This window comes from Triturus cristatus, chromosome 2_2, assembly GCF_964204655.1.
Source record: "Triturus cristatus chromosome 2_2, aTriCri1.1, whole genome shotgun sequence".
In the NCBI taxonomy this organism is placed as follows: Eukaryota; Metazoa; Chordata; class Amphibia; order Caudata; family Salamandridae; genus Triturus; species Triturus cristatus.
Genome location: NC_140582.1, coordinates 299,192,058 through 299,208,255, shown reverse-complemented (window position 1 = coordinate 299,208,255; position 16,198 = coordinate 299,192,058).

Here is a 16,198-nt window from a genome sequence, read left to right as displayed (position 1 = left end):
AGCTGGGTGTCATCAGCGTAGTAGATGATGTTGAGGTCGTGCAGTCGGATGACGTGGGCAAGCGGTGCCATGTAGATGTTGAACAGCGTCGGGCTGAGGGATGAGCCCTGGGGTACGCCGCAGATGATCTCGGTGGCTTTGAAGCAGAAGGGGGGGAGGCGGACGCTCTGTGTTCTGCTTGAGAGGAAGGAGGTGGTCCAGTTCAGGGTCTTCTCTTGGATTCCGGCGTCGTGGAGGCGTGCTCGTAGTGTGCGGTGGCAGACTGTGTCGAAGGCGGCTGACAGGTCCAGGAGGATGAGGGTCACGGTTTCTCCATTGTCTAGCAGGGTCCTGATGTCATCGGTGGCGGCCATGAGGGCAGTTTTGGTACTGTGATTGCTGCAGAACCCAGATTGGGAAGGGTCTAGTATGCTGTTCTCCTCGAGGAAGCTGGTCAGTTGTTTGTTGACGGCCTTCTCGATGACCTTCGCTGAGAACGAGAGCAGGGAGATGGGTCGGAAGTTCTTGAGGTCCTTGGGGTCCGCCTTGGGTTTCTTGAGTAAGGCGTTAATCTCTGCGTGTTTCCAGCTCTCTGGGAAGGTCGCTGTCTCGAAGGAGATGTTGATGGCTTTCCGGAGATGGGGTGCGATGGTGGTGCTGGCTTTGTTGAAGATGTGGTGTGGGCAGGGGTCGGACGGGGATCCAGAGTGGACGGTGTTCATGAACTTGATAGTGTCATCGTCGTTGATGTTGGTCCAGGAGAGCAGGCGGTTGGTGCGGATGGTGGTCGTTGGGGCGGGGGTCTCAGTGGATGCCGGGGCGGTCGTGGTGTTGAAACTGTCGTGGATGTCTGCGATCTTGCAATGGAAGAAGGTGGCCAGCGAGTCGCATAGGTCTTGCGAGATGGGATGTTGTTGGTGTTGGAGCTGGGGTGGGAGCGTTCCTTCACGATGTTGAAGAGCTCTTTGCTGTTGTGTGCGTTGTTGTCTAGGTGGTCTTTGAAGGAGGCCCTTTTGGTGGATCTGATGAGGTGGTGGTGTCTGTGGGTGGTGTTCTTGTGGGCTGCGTAGCTTTCTGGTGTTCATTCACGGATCCAGAATCATTTGAATCTAGGAGCGAACCAGAGCCCCGCTGAGTTACCAAAAGATGGGTGGCTAACAACAATGGTCGCGTAAGTGGACGATATTTCAACTGTAAACCAGTGTGGATTGGTGGGTTTGCCCTGGCTTTCAATGCAATTAAATTATGGGCGAGGTTCACATCAACTATGTGCAGCTCTATACAGTCCATCTAGGAGTTGACATTAATCCTGTTTGCCCCTAGGATATCCTCTCTAATCACTGAGCGACACCCCCTCACATGGCGAATCCAATGTATGCATTTATTGATTAGAGAGTCTTCCTTTTCATGTCTCACATGTGTTAGCAACCTGGGAATGTTGGCCATTTCAATGCTCTTGGTAGACCCTCTGGGTTTATCTCCCCTGCCATTTAGATCTCGTTAGAAGCATTTGTCAGTGGGGGAATGAGTGGTGGGCCACTGGCTGGGGACAGGCCTAGTGTACGACAACGAACAGTGTTAGCGTAAGATGTAAGATTCCTAGGAGAGGGGTAAGAGGATTTCTTGCAGGTAGAGTTCTCAGCCAATACTGCAGGTGTGGCAGTTGGACTGTGGGGGTTGTTAGTAAGAGTCAAAGGTTTTAGAGGTGGCTGCTTAGTTGGATGAGTTTCAAGGGCCGCTTTATTTGTTAGAGCTTTGATTTGCTCTGTTAGATCTTGTACTGCTCTTTTTGAAAAATCTTCCTCAGTCCTCAAGTCAGCTATGATCTTCAAGGTATCCTGACCCTTCAAGACCTGGTTGTTGGGGACGTGCTCACTTATGCGTGTTACTGGGGGGCCTAGGGGCCCTAGGGGCCCCAGGTCAGCTCCCGTTTCCTCCCCCTACTAACAAAGTTGGGAGAATCGCCGTAACCCTCTACCACAGGTGTCTCAGACATCTGTTGGAGTGGGAGAAACCTGTTAGAAAGGGTATGGTCAGTAGACATGCTTATATCAACTGTGACATAGTCTGTGAGCCTAACGGGGAGGACAGGAAAACCTGCCTCCTCCTCTACAGCGTTGGTAGTTAGAGTTTGGGACATTATTGCATGATTAGGGGAGCAGTCTTTTGAGCTATGTGTTTTGGGCTTCCTAAACATCATTGAAATGCGCTTTGGCTGACTTGGCTTTGAACTACTCGTAAGGTTAAGTGTGCAAGGAGAGCAAGAGGTCAAAGGTAAATCATCAGATGGCGCTAAAATATCCTCACAATCAACGAGGAGATCGTCTATGCAATCAAGGACACAATTACCTCCTGCAGACTTATGAGCTTGCTTAGTTTTATTAAATTTTGCTTGTACCCCTCCACCCCAACTTTCAAAATCCTTGGATTTCCTTCTCCCCATAGTGGTGCATAGGGCTTTGATTGGAATAGGATTAGATTCACACCCCGCAACCCTCCGCCAAAATTAAAACTACTTTACACAGCAGAGAGCAGAGGTATGGCATCAGCAATGCCCAACAGCAACTACTGGTGAAACAACTGTTGATTATAGCTGCGCCCACTTAGTGAGGAGTCAACCCTATAAGGGTTCAAATACAAGTCAGAAATATGAGTCAGAAACATGGATGTTGGGATCAGGACAGTTACTAATCAACCCAAGGGAGTGAAACTCAAGGATCAGGACCAGGTACCAGAGCGCCAATCGAAAGACAACTGGGCAGCCAAGGACAAATTCAGAGTCAAGGTAGTCGCTAGTCGAATGTCAACTGGAAGAGTCAAGGTAGATAATGAACTCACAGTTTTGTTGCCGTGGCCACGGATCAAGGGGGTGGCCCTGCCCTGCCTCTTTCTGGCAATGACGGGCAAGGACGGACCTGCCTTTGGCCCGGAGTTTGTCCAGGTGCGTCACGCACTGTGGGAGCCCTGGCATGACTTTAAGCGCCTCCTGGCATGGTCCTGGTGTCGGTGGCAGCTCCCAGCCGCAAAGAACTCTAGGGGATGTGGTCCTGTTCTCCCTCCAGCAACAAAGAAACAGACGTCCTGTGCTGCAGGAGCCCTGGCGTGACTTTAAGCGCCTATTGGCGCAGTCCTGGCGTCGTTGGTGGCTCCCAGCTGCAAAGAACTTTGGGGGATGTGGACCTACTCCCACTCAAGCAACAATGAAATGGGCGTCCCTCAATCAGTCACATTTTCTTGTTCATGGAAACTATAGCCTCCTTCACCATAAACTAAATTTTGCCCATAGAATTTGATAGTAATACATCCTTTCTAGAAACAATACTCTCAGACAGAGTACATAGATCCTCTTTACTGGTCATCAACCAAGTATCAGTGGGGGGGGCAAAACCTTATCTATCTTGGATTTCTTCCCCCCACACAGTTCTGTATATGTATCCATGTCCAGCTTCTTCTTTTATTTACGGCTGGACAGAGTCAGGGTCACGGTGAACATCAATTATAGGGACACTTTTATGCCCAACAGGGTTGGGGGAGAACTCCTGAGTATCTCTATTCTCACAAACCTACACCTCTTTAGCAAGACTAGGCAACCCTTGCGGGACAGAGTTTCAGTTCAAGCCTAACACTTTCAAGGCAAAGAACATCTTATCATTAAAAGCCCCCACCGCTGACGTCAAATAGGAAATAATTGATGGGCACACCTGGCCCCCTGTTGGGGCACATCCCTTGTAGAGCACAGGGATTTTCTTTACCCCATAGGTTAATGCATAAAACTAGACTGAGCCCATTGACTCCTGAACTAATGAAAGTCCCCAATTTGACCTCACCGCAAAACCAGCACAATACACAACACAGCCCACAAATCCAATACAGAGCAGCAAAGACTAAAATACCACTACTCAAGGAAAATGATAGGGTGCAAGATAACAAAGTCACCAAACCTGCTCACACAATAGAAAGGGAGGCTGGGCAAAGGTCAGGTATCAGAAAAAATATTCCCCTCGGGACTCAAACCAACGGGATACACACAGTCTTAAACACCAGGTCCCAGTCCAGACCGTCTGGATACAGTAACAGTTCCAGCATAAATCTGTAGAATACCACTTGCCAAAGTCTGGTACAGAAAGGAAAATCAAATGTTACCTTTAAACTGTCAAACTTCAAGGAGCACCAGATGAGGAGTGTAAATATTTCAGAGCCCATTAAGAGAGCCAAGGGGGTGGCCACCCCCTGGCTCCTATGGCCTCTTATGGCCTCTGTTGGGGTCTGGATGGGCCTGCCCTTGGCCTGGACTTTGCCCAGGCGCAACCCCTGCAGCGCAGGTCTTTAAGTAGGCTCTGAAGAGAACAGCTGTTGACTGTGTAGGGGGTTGTGGGAGATGGAGTCCCCAGCAGTCGTTCGACACTGCGGATTACCCCCTGCAGTACTCACAATGTCTCAGGCGAGGTTAAAGATAGCTCCCCAACAGCCTTTGAAGTAAAAACAGAGACAGGCACAATTCCCTTTGCTCCTGATGGATGACCAGGGCACCAGGACTCAAACCTTTACTTGCTGCCAAGCATACATGGTACAAGGATTGAGTGGAAAGAGTGGATCTCCAAAAGCCTTCCTTTTAATTAATGTTCACACAATAAGTTAAGAACGAGATGCAATCCCTTGTTAAGAAGGTTGATAGAAAAATAATGATTTTTAACATCCAAAAAGACTGTATTGCCTCATTAATTCATAAAACTTTGAACAAAGCCTCAATTGTAAATATTTTATACAGCCATGGAATATGATCTAGGAACTATTACCATGTGTGCCTTTTTTCAAACTTATGTTCATTTATATGCAGACTTCTATTTAGTGGTTACATTTCTACATGATCACACAGACATGTATATGAGTATGAAGTAGTCTAGCAGGAGTAATAAGTGTTGTGAGAATTGACTGAAATATAATTAACTTTCAATATTTTTCTTCCCTCTCCTCTTTTTCTTTTTCCTTCTTTTTTCCTGTTTCTGTCTTCATTCTGCTATCTTTGAAATTTTTGGCGTAGTGATACGAATTGTAACTGCAATTTATTCCTTTTTAGAAAACCGAATTTATCTATTAATTCAAAAATAGTGACAAAGGACAATGGGGAAAACTCACAAAGGCATTTATGAGTATGTGATCTACACAACAGGTGTACTCCTAAACAGGGTTCTGAATTGGCCCAAAAATATCTAATCAATAGTAAAATAAAAGGCTCATTTCTTTCTATTTCTACTAATGAATATAAATATTGTCAGACCTGTCAGCCTTAGGGTAGTCTTCCGCCAAATGTTTTGCCCTCACCCATCAATTTTTTTGAATTCATTTTGGTGGCCAAAGGACTTTGTGCACTTTACTGCGGCTAACCGGTGCTAAAGTGCTTTTGCTCACTATTGAAAACATGATACATTTAGCTTACTTCGGATTGGCTTATTTAACTTACTTATGAATCCCTAGTAAAGAGGCATACCATATAATCAGGGGCTGTAAATTAAATGCTACTAGTGGGCCTGCAGCACTTATTGTACCTCTCACATTAGTAGCCATTTTAAACGAGCAGGCTGTAAGAAATTGGGTTGCTGGTTGACTGGGGTGTAATCACTCAATAGCCACAATTCCTTGCAGAGTGAGCCTCAAAAGTAATTATATTAACCTACTCCTGACCCTGGGTAGACTGGCACAAAAAACAGTTAGGCTTAAATTAGCATCAATATGTAAAGCACTTAAGTAGTACGCAAACAGTAATAAAGAAAAAACACAATATAAGAAAATTCCCAAACCAAATAGAGTGTATTTTAATAAATTATTTGATACCAATGCAACAAATGTCCAATCAGTAGAACTGGAGTTATGAATTTTTATTGAAAATATCACTAAAATGCATGGAGCACCAACTATGGATATCTGGTCGCTCTGTATCAAGTCAAAATCATAAGTTCAGGCCGACTGGGACAGAGTGATAGTCAGCTACAGTCACCAGGTTAGGCCCGCTAAATTTTACTTTCCTAAATCTGTGCCAACAATCCTGTTCATGTGGAGGGGGCCGAGAGGAGCAGGGAGAACATCATTGGAGGTTGCCGAAGTAGCGCGAAGAGCAGGCCAGGCGTCGCAGATGAGCATTTCCGGAGTTTTGCATTGGCACTTTCCACAAGAGGATCGATGCTGTAGCGTGAAGGGTCAGGCTGATGGCCCTTCAAGTTAAATAGTGGAGTGAGTTGCGGTGTGTTGGTACAAATGGACCCGTTCACTGTCAGGAAGATCCCAAAAGTGTAACTAAACCTCTCTGAGCCAAACCAAGGTGTCCAGGACCTGAGAGGCACCACTTGTGGGTCTGGAACTCTCTTCAACTGGGTCCAGGTACTGGTGCAGAATGTTGGGGAGCCGTTTACATCCCTGAGGCTCAGATCAGGAGGTCAACAGACTAGCCTTTGGATTCACTCTGGTAGCCCTGAGTTCAAGATGAAGTTGCAGGTCCAGGTCCTCTTCCCCAGGTAAGAGGGCATTAGGGCAGAAAGACAGCAGTTCAGCAAGGCATCAGCATATCAGCAGTCCTTCTTCTTGGCAGAGTATCCACAGGTCCAGAACTGTACTCAAAAGTTGGTGTCTGCGATACTGTTTTTATACCCTGGTGCCCTGGTTCTGGAAGGTATTAGAACCTTCTAGGCAGGGGCTTAGAAGTTCATGAAATTACCTGCCTCCCCTGTCCTGGCTCCATGTTGGCTGCAGTGACAATGTGAGGTCATTAGGCCCTTTGTATGAAGGCAGATAACAGGTTATTCATCTGAAAGTGGGCTGTGCTCAGCTCCGTCCCCTCAACCTGCCAGCAGATGGTCCTTTCTCACACACCTAATCCCTCTAATTTGTGACTGTCTTGGAGTAATTCACAAAGTCTAGCTGTCAGTTACACCTAGTCATCTGACCTAGGCAACATACACAAAAGTGCTACGGCTAGAAAAATGCCAATTTTTAAAAGTAGTATCAAACAGCAATGTCTCACTTGGTAACAACAAAAACTATTAAATCAAATTCAAGTTCAAATGTTTATTGTTTCAGTTAATTAAAACCATATAATATAATTTTTTTTAAAAAGAAAAGACAGTCCAAATTTTTGTTAATTGCTTAAAACCATAAAAGTCTTTTGTTATCAATTATTAATATTCAAGTATATGCAGAGATGTACAGTAAACAATGAATAGATCAATTAATAATATTCCGATATATACAAGAATACGTGATTACCAGTTAGTGGATCAAAAGCGTTAATTAGTCCAAAATCCGCGGTGTAAATAAAAGGATACTTTTCAGACATACTCGATATACTTTCCAGCATTCTAGATTGACCAGTAGTCACTCCCAAGGACCAGTCAGTCTTGTTCAAGATTACTGGGCAATGGCTCGAGATTTAGTTTTTAAAGCTTGCTCATGTACTGTAAGAAACTTTATCAATTGACAATACAGTAAGGTGTCAGTTGGGTCCAAGCCAGCTATGATGGCAGATCTGCACATCCTTATTCTTCTGATGTTCATAGCGTTTTTAATAAAGTGACTCGTGCTTTTAACAGTTTAGGACATGTGCAGAATAGATTAATTAAATCCTCTTTGCTGCTCCCACATAATCTACATTCTTTTGGCCCTTTATGGACCCATGTTGGCTGATCCGCAATGAACTGCAGTTTGCCTAAATGCAGGGCCATTAGTTGTAACTTTCGATAGACGGAGAATGTGATGTTTAGATATGGTGCTGGGGTGAGTGTCTTATAGTTGGTGATTAACATCCAGGCGTGTTTTCTCTTTCTGAGGATGTTTTTATCTACTAGCAAAGAGTGCAATTTTGCAGATTTGTTTATATCTTGTTTGAAGGATGATAGGACAAGTTGGTTTTCCAAAGCTCACCTGTGCAGGTTGCTGATAACGCTTTTTGTCTGTATTGATTGTAGGAAGACTTTTTATCCTTCTCTAGTTCCTCCCACAGAGCCCTATGCAGTTCTGATTCTGCAGTGTTTTGTTTCAATCGGTACTATTGCTTAATGGTTGCGTACATTCTCCCCAACGTCCCATTGATTACCCCAAATTCTAATCTCACCTGAGCTGGAGGCGCAGGCTGATGGACTTGAAAGACCCTTTTATATGTTGAAACTTGTAATTTGGTTAGCAGGTCGGCATCTTTCCCATGTAGCGCAGTACTACCGTATGATAACGTTGGAAGCGTTTTCGCTGTTACTACTGCTAATAAGGGTTTAAAAGACAGCCCCTTCAAGTTTTTTTACTAAGGTCCTGTAGGCAAATGATAGAGAGTTTGTCCTCTGAATCATATATGCTTTTTGTTCCCGATGATTATGCCTGTTGTCGATGTAAAAACCCAGGTACTTGAAATTAGAGACTGCCTCTAGCTTTTTGCCCTCTAATTGAAAGTGCTGTTTGGCTGTCGGGTGTCTACTGATTAGCATCGTTTTACTTTCTGCTGTATTTATCTCTTACTAATTATCAGCTATGTATTCTAGCATTCCTGCGAGCGACCTTCGGAGGCCGATCTTAGTTAAGCTCATCAGGACTACATTGTCCGCGTATGATAGGTGGGAAAGTGGCAAGAGTACCCAATTGGGGTGGGTGGGAGTTAATCTTGTTGAGCTTTTGTGCCAGGTCTGCCATGAAGAGATTAAAGAGATGCAATGCCAGAACGCACCCTTGTTTCAGCCCTTTTGTGGTTGTGACCTTCCTTGATAGTCTTGAGCCGTCTCCCAGCTTTACTGTCATCCATGTATTGGAATAAAGAAGCAATAGTCCTCTGAGTATATTTTCTGGGATTTTCCACGTGCGCAGTTTTTCCCATGGGATGTGATGGTCCACCCTGTTGAAAGCCGCGTTTAGATCAACAAAACAGAGGTGCAGTTGTTGTTTCCTCCATTTATATTTGTTGGCAATCATCGTGAGCGATAAAATATTTGTGATTGTCCCAGTTCCTTTTGTGAACCCTGTCTGATTGACCGGTATCAGTTTTAACTTGTCAGACCAGGTAATCAGATCTTCCAATATCATTGAAGCATAGTACTTTGCGTCTACATTAACCTGTAATTGGACGGGGATGTTCTATTGCCTCCTTTAAAGATCAGGGTGATACTGATCCTTGCCAGCTCGGCAGAATTTGCCTTACATTGTACAATTCTTCAAATAGATTTTTTAATCTCCCACTCCAGAAATCTGGTGCCAATTTGAAGATTAGTGGGGGGGATACCATTTGGTCCTGCAGCCACATTTCCGCGTCCCTTAGGCTAATTCTTTTTACGTCGCCTTGTTGGTGGCCTGAGTTTCCAGGTGTGGTCCCTAAACCATCGGCGCTCATCACTGGTCCATTCCTTTGTACTTCGTCTGTGTTCGGCACTTTAGGTGACAGGTTAGGGTGCTGTTTATATTTAGTGTAACAATCCTGTCATTGATCATTTGTTTCTCTTGGTCCCCGACATTTACATGCTCCTTCTTTTTACCTACTGGATGGTTTTGAGGTTTAATGTCTGTAAATCTTTTTGTTAGTAGCGTGGCCCAGTCTTTTATTTGTACACTTGCGGTGAAAGAGTTGACAGGCTGATTCAGACCGTTTATTATTTCCCAGAATGTGCTTGAATTAATTTTCTTTGCGGTGTGTAGTAGTTTATCCCAGAAGTTATCCTCCCATCTTCTTTTGTGTTCCCACAACTTCTTTTTGTATTCTTTCTTTAGGTTATGTATTAATCCCCAGTCTAAGGGGGTCAGCTCAGTTATTTTCAGTTTCCTAAGATTTTTTCTTAGTTCTTACTTAAGTTTGAGAGCTTCAGTCGATGTTGACATGGTATTTTTGTAATTTCGGTGACTGCTTTGATTTGCCAGACATAATTGCTATTAATTTATCCGTGAAGCTTATCCACTCTTGTATCTTGTTTAAATCATTAGTTTCACTTTCCATTTTGAGCCTCTGTACTTTGACTTGAAATCAGTCAATGTTCTCTTTTGTCCATTTCAAGCATTTCAGATTGATTAAGAATGTGCTTTCTGCAGTTGTCACACTAGTTTGATGCTTTGGTAGCTCCAGACTGAAGTGAATGTGTTGGTACGAGTAGTCGCTTTTGGTGGTAAATTTAATGACAAACCGAGCGAGAAAGGGCATTAATGGTAGTGATATTGCTGAGTAATCAAGCCTTGATTGCAATTTCCCTCTGAGATAAGTATACATTGGAGGGTAGTCTTCCGGTGTTCTACCGTTTATTATTCTCAAGCCCAGGTATTCAAGTGTTTTCGTATAAACAACAGGAATTAGGGGGGGTCAAAGGGAAAAAGTTTATAGACCAGCAAGATGAAGTTTCCCCATATACCAAGTAAACACAGAGGTCATCTCGGGTCTAAGAAGGTAGTGAACACAAAAGACCAAGGCAGGTGAATTGAATCCCCACAGGGATAATCCCGAAAGAGGACTGGAGCCCTCACTCACCAAGAGGTGACATGCTTTATCATCAGGTTCGTTCCTCCAGTGGAAAAACCTAGTTCCAAAGGGGGCTACAACCCCCTCAGTAAGAGGGAGGAGTACAGGGATTTTGTTCAGCGAGGATGCGGCTGTATGTACAAGGAGTAGTGTTCCTTATACTGTGAGTGAGGTAAAAGAGAGCAGTGCTAGAGAATCAGTGGTGAGAAAACTAGTGGTGAGAAAACTAGTGGTGAAGTTAAAACTGGCTAGTAAATACCAAAAAAGGCTTTACTGTGTAGGTTTCACTGTCAGGATTAAAAAAGTGCATAAGGTAGAGTAGTGGAGATTCGACACTACTCTTCGCAATAGGTCGACATGTTTCAGCCCTTGGGATCTATACAAGGATCTGGGCTTTCTTCAGGACTGGGTGAAAGATAAAGCTACTGCTGTGGTGTGCTCAAATTGAACAAAATAATAGTAATAATAGTACACCGATGATCCAGGTGTTCAGTATTTATTGGGGCGATCTGAGGGAGATAAAAAAACAACAACTCCCCTGGTCAGAAAAGGTCACTACATATATACAGTTCTAGTAATGCAGGTAATATATTTATAAAACATAAAAAATGCTAACCCCAAAAGTATGGGTCCCGCACTTACCCAAATAGTTTGGATGACACCCTCACCTCAACCTGGATACAACTCAGGGAAGGGGGCCCGCTCTATAGTAAACAAAATGTGTGATGTCAGAGTGTACAGACAGATCTCTGATCATATGGTTTACTATGAACACAACCACCCACCTAGTCACAACTACAGTATGGCATAAAAAGAAGAACTCAGGACAGGATTCAGTCATTTTAAAATTTGGAAAAAAGGATTTTTTTTATAAATAACATAAATAATAATTATTTTGGTAAACAAATAGAGAAACTGTTAGCTCTGTTAATGTAAGGAGAGAGTATCTAAATTCCAAGCGCAAAGCTTACCTGTCTGTCGGTACCCCGGGCGGTCAATGAGTTGAGACCGGAGGTACCGAAAGGCTGGCCAGCTCTGCGCTTATATAGTGAGTGGAAGACAGTGAATTGTTCCCACCTGTGTCAGTCAGGACCCTGAGGTGGCCAAGTATATCGCCTGGCTTAAAGAATGAGGCCCTCTCATGACTGAGCATGCTCAGTAAAGGAGACACTTATTCATAGCGCGGTGAGTGGGCATGCTCAGTGAAGGAGACACTTATTTATAACGCGATGAGTGAGCATGCTTAGTGAAGGGCATACTTATTCAAAGCCTGAAGAAAAATACTCAAAATTAAAATAAATTAAATTAAATAGAATGAAATTAAATGGCAATGATGGAGTAAGGCATTGCTTAAAGAGAGGGGGATGGTTCACAGTGTGAACGATCAAAGAAACAATCAAAAAAAGGTTCTGCTGTAGTGTTGCGCATGTGCAGTGATTTACAATAGAATCATCTCCCTACGGCCCCTTGGTATTCTGACTATTCTGGTATTCTGACTCCCTTAGAACTCAGAGGCAGGCATGCAGGAGGTAAGAAAGGCTTTGGAGATCCCAGCCCGATGCCTAAGGCCGGACCAAACATAGAAAGCTTCTTAAGATCTATAAAGCGGCGGTGCTGAATGAAAAGCAATCCTATTTCTCCAACCTTACCTCCTCTCCTACCTCCCCTGGAGACTTGTTTAAAATTGTGGACACCCTATCTCTTATCCATCACCCAGACCCTATAGTTCCTTCACAAGAACTCTGTGATCAGATCTCCTCCTTTTTTCACACTAAAATTCTAAATATTCACACAGCCCTCCAGGCAGATAATCTTACACGGCCTTTCTCCTCGGACTTGGGGAATACTGTTCTCCCTGCGGACACCTATTCCAGTTTTCCTCCCCTTACGGCCTTGGACTTAGAGAGACTTTTGGACTCCCTTAAATCAGGTTCGCCTCTTGACCCCTGCCCGCTTAAAGTCTTAAAAAATTGTAAGGCTACCTTAATGCCCCCCATGTTGGCAGTCATGAATAGGGCCATATCCAGTGGGACTTTCCCATCCTCCTGGAAAACAGCCATTGTGAAGCCCCTTCTGAAGAAGACCACCCTGGACCCTGAGGCCTTAAAAAACTTTCGCCCCATCTCTCTCCTTCCTGCCCCGGCCAAGATGTTGGAGGCTCATCTGAATTTCCATCTTAGCTCCTTTCTTGATAAAACCCGCCTGCTTGATCCATCCCAGCATGGTTTCAGAAAGGAGCACAGCACTGAGTCAGCCCTTACGGTGGTGGTTAACAACATCCGCACCAAGGTCGACAGGGGTCAGACTACGCTGCTGATCCTGCTCGACCTCACCGCGGCTTTTGACACCCTGTCCCCCACCATCTTGGCCTCCCGTCTCAGTGAGATGGGGGTGGAGGGTTTGGCCCTCAGTCTGCTTACCTCCTTCCTCAATAACAGGGAGCAAAGGGTCAAATTGGGTGACTTCCTCTCCACTGCCAAGCCCTTGCATTGTGGGGTCCCGCAGGGCTCTTCTCTGAGCCCGACTCTTTTCAACGTTTATGTGGCCCCACTTGCTAGGCTTGTTAGGTCTGGAAGTACTCTCATACGCCGATGACACCCAAATTATGGTCTCCCTGTCACAATCTATTGGATCTACAGCCCTAAATTTTAGGAACTGTATGGAGGCCGTGGCAGGCTGGATGACATCTAGCTTCCTAAAATTAAATGGGGAAAAGACGGAGATTCTGGTGTTCGGGAGCAACAACGAGGTGTGGTCAGCCGACTGGTGGCCATCGACTCTGGGAGTCTGCCCCCACCCATCCCTGGTTGCCCGTAATCTGGGAGTCCTATTCGACACCTCTCTTACCTTTGACAAGTAGGTGAATAGGACTGTTTCCACCTGCTGTGGGGTTCTAAGGGTGTTGAGAAAGCTCACACATTACCTCACGCCTGATGCCCGGAAACTAGTCTCGGTTACCCTTTTATCTTCGCGCCTGGACTATTGTAATGCCCTCTACCTCGTGATGAACAACAAATTGGTCCATCGGTTACAAGTGGTTCAGAACGCGGCAGCAAGGTTCGTTGCTAATGCCCCTAGGCGCTCCTCTGGAACCACGATCAGGAAACAGCTTCACTGGCTGCCGGTGTATGCCAGGATAAAATTCAAAACTCTGATCCTTACTCATCGGGCTCTTCATGACGCAGGGGCCGAGGGCATCAGGTATCTCTTGTCCTACTACACCCCAGGCAGGGCCCTGCGATCCACTAGTCTGAAGTTGTTAACCGTCACCCCCGCGTTGCGAAAGCAAGGTGGGGAGGCAGGGCCTTTTTCGCCCTTGCCCCCAGACTTTGGAATGAGCTTCCCCCTGACCTTAGGAATCAGGAATCTCTTATTTTGTTTTGTCGAGCACTTAAAACTCTGCTCTTCTCTGAGGCCTATCCCTAATGTCTCTTTCCTGCTATTTGGCTGATTGTTTTCCATCATCTGCGCCTTGACGCCCTTGGGCAAAGTAGCGCAATACAAATCCCTTATCAATCAATCAATCAATCTCCAAAAGATGTTATATTAAGTGCAAATTTGAGGAAATGATTGAGTGGTGCGCCTCAGAGTAGGGTGCGGATACAAAGCATTGGTAGAGGAGAATCAACCACTGGAAATCATGTGTGCTGTATCTTATGTTGTGATGTAACAAATCTGTAGTATGATACAATAGAAGCCAGGGTATGTCATTATTCAGTCCATTGGCATCAGTACGTAGTTTGTGTACCCATCGTTGTTCTCTGATCAGTAAGAATTGATGAATGTCACTGATATGAGGGGGAATAGTTGGTTTCTCTAGTACCCCCCAACTAATGTCATTCTCAGTGTGTCCTTGTGTAATGAAGTGATTGGTCATCTTAGTTGAACTTTTCTTGCATCTCACATTGCTTTTATGTTCCAGAATTCTTGTCTTCACCTTTCTCGTTGTCATGCCTATGTACCGCATCAGGCAAGGGCATGTGATCATGTAGATCAGTTTGTCACTATTGCAATTTGTGTGTTTCATGAGAGACCATGGACTGTTGGTGCCTATGTCAATTTCTGTAGTCTGTTTTGTTTGGCACAAGAACCACATGGGAAATGCCCTTTAACTGCAGGCAGGCCCCATAAGGACAAATGGTTCTGTGTCTGTTTGGGCTGGGGTCTGGTGTGCACCAGCATGTCTTTTATGTTCCCCATACGTTTGAAAGCAAATAGTGGCGGTGGCAGTGATGTGGGTCCGATGTTCAAGATGCACCAGTGTTTGAGGATGGTTTTCTTGATTTGGTTGGAGAAACCACAGAATGTGTTTACACATGTCAAGCGCTGTTGTGTTTCTCTAGGTGGTGCTACCTCAATAAGGGCTTCTCTGTGATTGTTGAGTGCTCTCTTCCTGCATTTGCGTATGATGCTGTGGGGATATTGCCTGTCTTTCAGTTGTGTGGACAGTGATCTAGCGTGTTCTTCATATTTCTCCACACTAGAGCAGTTGTGCCTCACACGTAAGAATTGTCCAAAGGGCAGATTATCCCGAAGGGCTTTGGGGTGAAAGCCGTGGTAGGACAATAGTGTGATCCTTGCCATGGGCTTGCGGTACAGTTCAGTAGACAAAATCCCATTATCAGGATAGATTCTCACATCTAGGAATGGAAGACTGGTGTGTGAGAACTCATAGGTAAAGCGCAGAAATTAATTTCTTGTATTCAGCCAGCTTTGAAAATCCACGACGGATTCAATTCACCTGCCTTGGTCCTTTGTGTTCACTACCTTCTTAGACCCGAGATGACCTCTGTGTTTATTCAAGTGTTATCACCAGTTGTTGTCCTACTAGGTCAGGGCGAACTGACTTGAGATGATATTGGGTTGTACGTTCCAGCACTTGTTATCTGCTGCTAGTTTCTCATCTTCTTCTTGTGTATAGATTAAATGTATATTGAAGTCTCCTGTTATGATGATTTCCTAGAAGGGATTGATGTTTCGTATATCGTTGATTATGGTTGTTAGGAAAGCAATGTGAGCTTTCTTCTCTTTCGCAGATGGGTGTGCGTATGTGTTGATTAGTAGTACAACTCCAGGTTCCTCTTTGACTGGTAAACAAATTTTTGGTAGTTGCATATTTGGTCCGTAGGGAGGTATGTGCTCTGATTTAATGTTGATTGCAGTTGAGACGTAAACTGCTAGCCCTCCTTTCGGACGTCCGTGTCTCCTGTGTTTCTCCGCTGGTGTACTAAAGTGTGTAAATCCTGCAAGAGGCAGCTCCTCCAATGCCCATGTCACCTGCAGGGCGATCATATCACATGTAACCCAGTCTTATAAAGGCCTGCCTTCTTCTAGCCATTTCTTAGCTCCGGCTATGTTCCACAAGATAAGGTGGAGGTTTATTTTGCGGTTGTTCGACGCCTGTTTACCTTGTGGTCAATTGGCTTTCACTTTATTCAGATTACTCATGAGCCAACTCCAGTGGTCAATGTCAGGCTCTGTGATTGCCTTATTTTCGACAATGACCGCATTGTGTCTTGTTGTCAATGGACTGTTTCCCCTCGCGTTTCGGAGGACTGAGTTAGCCTGCTTCTTTGCCTGGCTGTGCCCTGAGTTTCCCTTCTGGGTGGATTTTTTCCCTATTGGGCCTGGGTAACGTGGTTTTGCAGGTTTCGAAAGCCTTATGCCCCATGTGTTGAATTGTTGTTTGAAGGTCATGATTAGCTGGGCGACCCCCGGCGTTTGCCAGGTTGTAAGGGTTTGCTTGTTAGG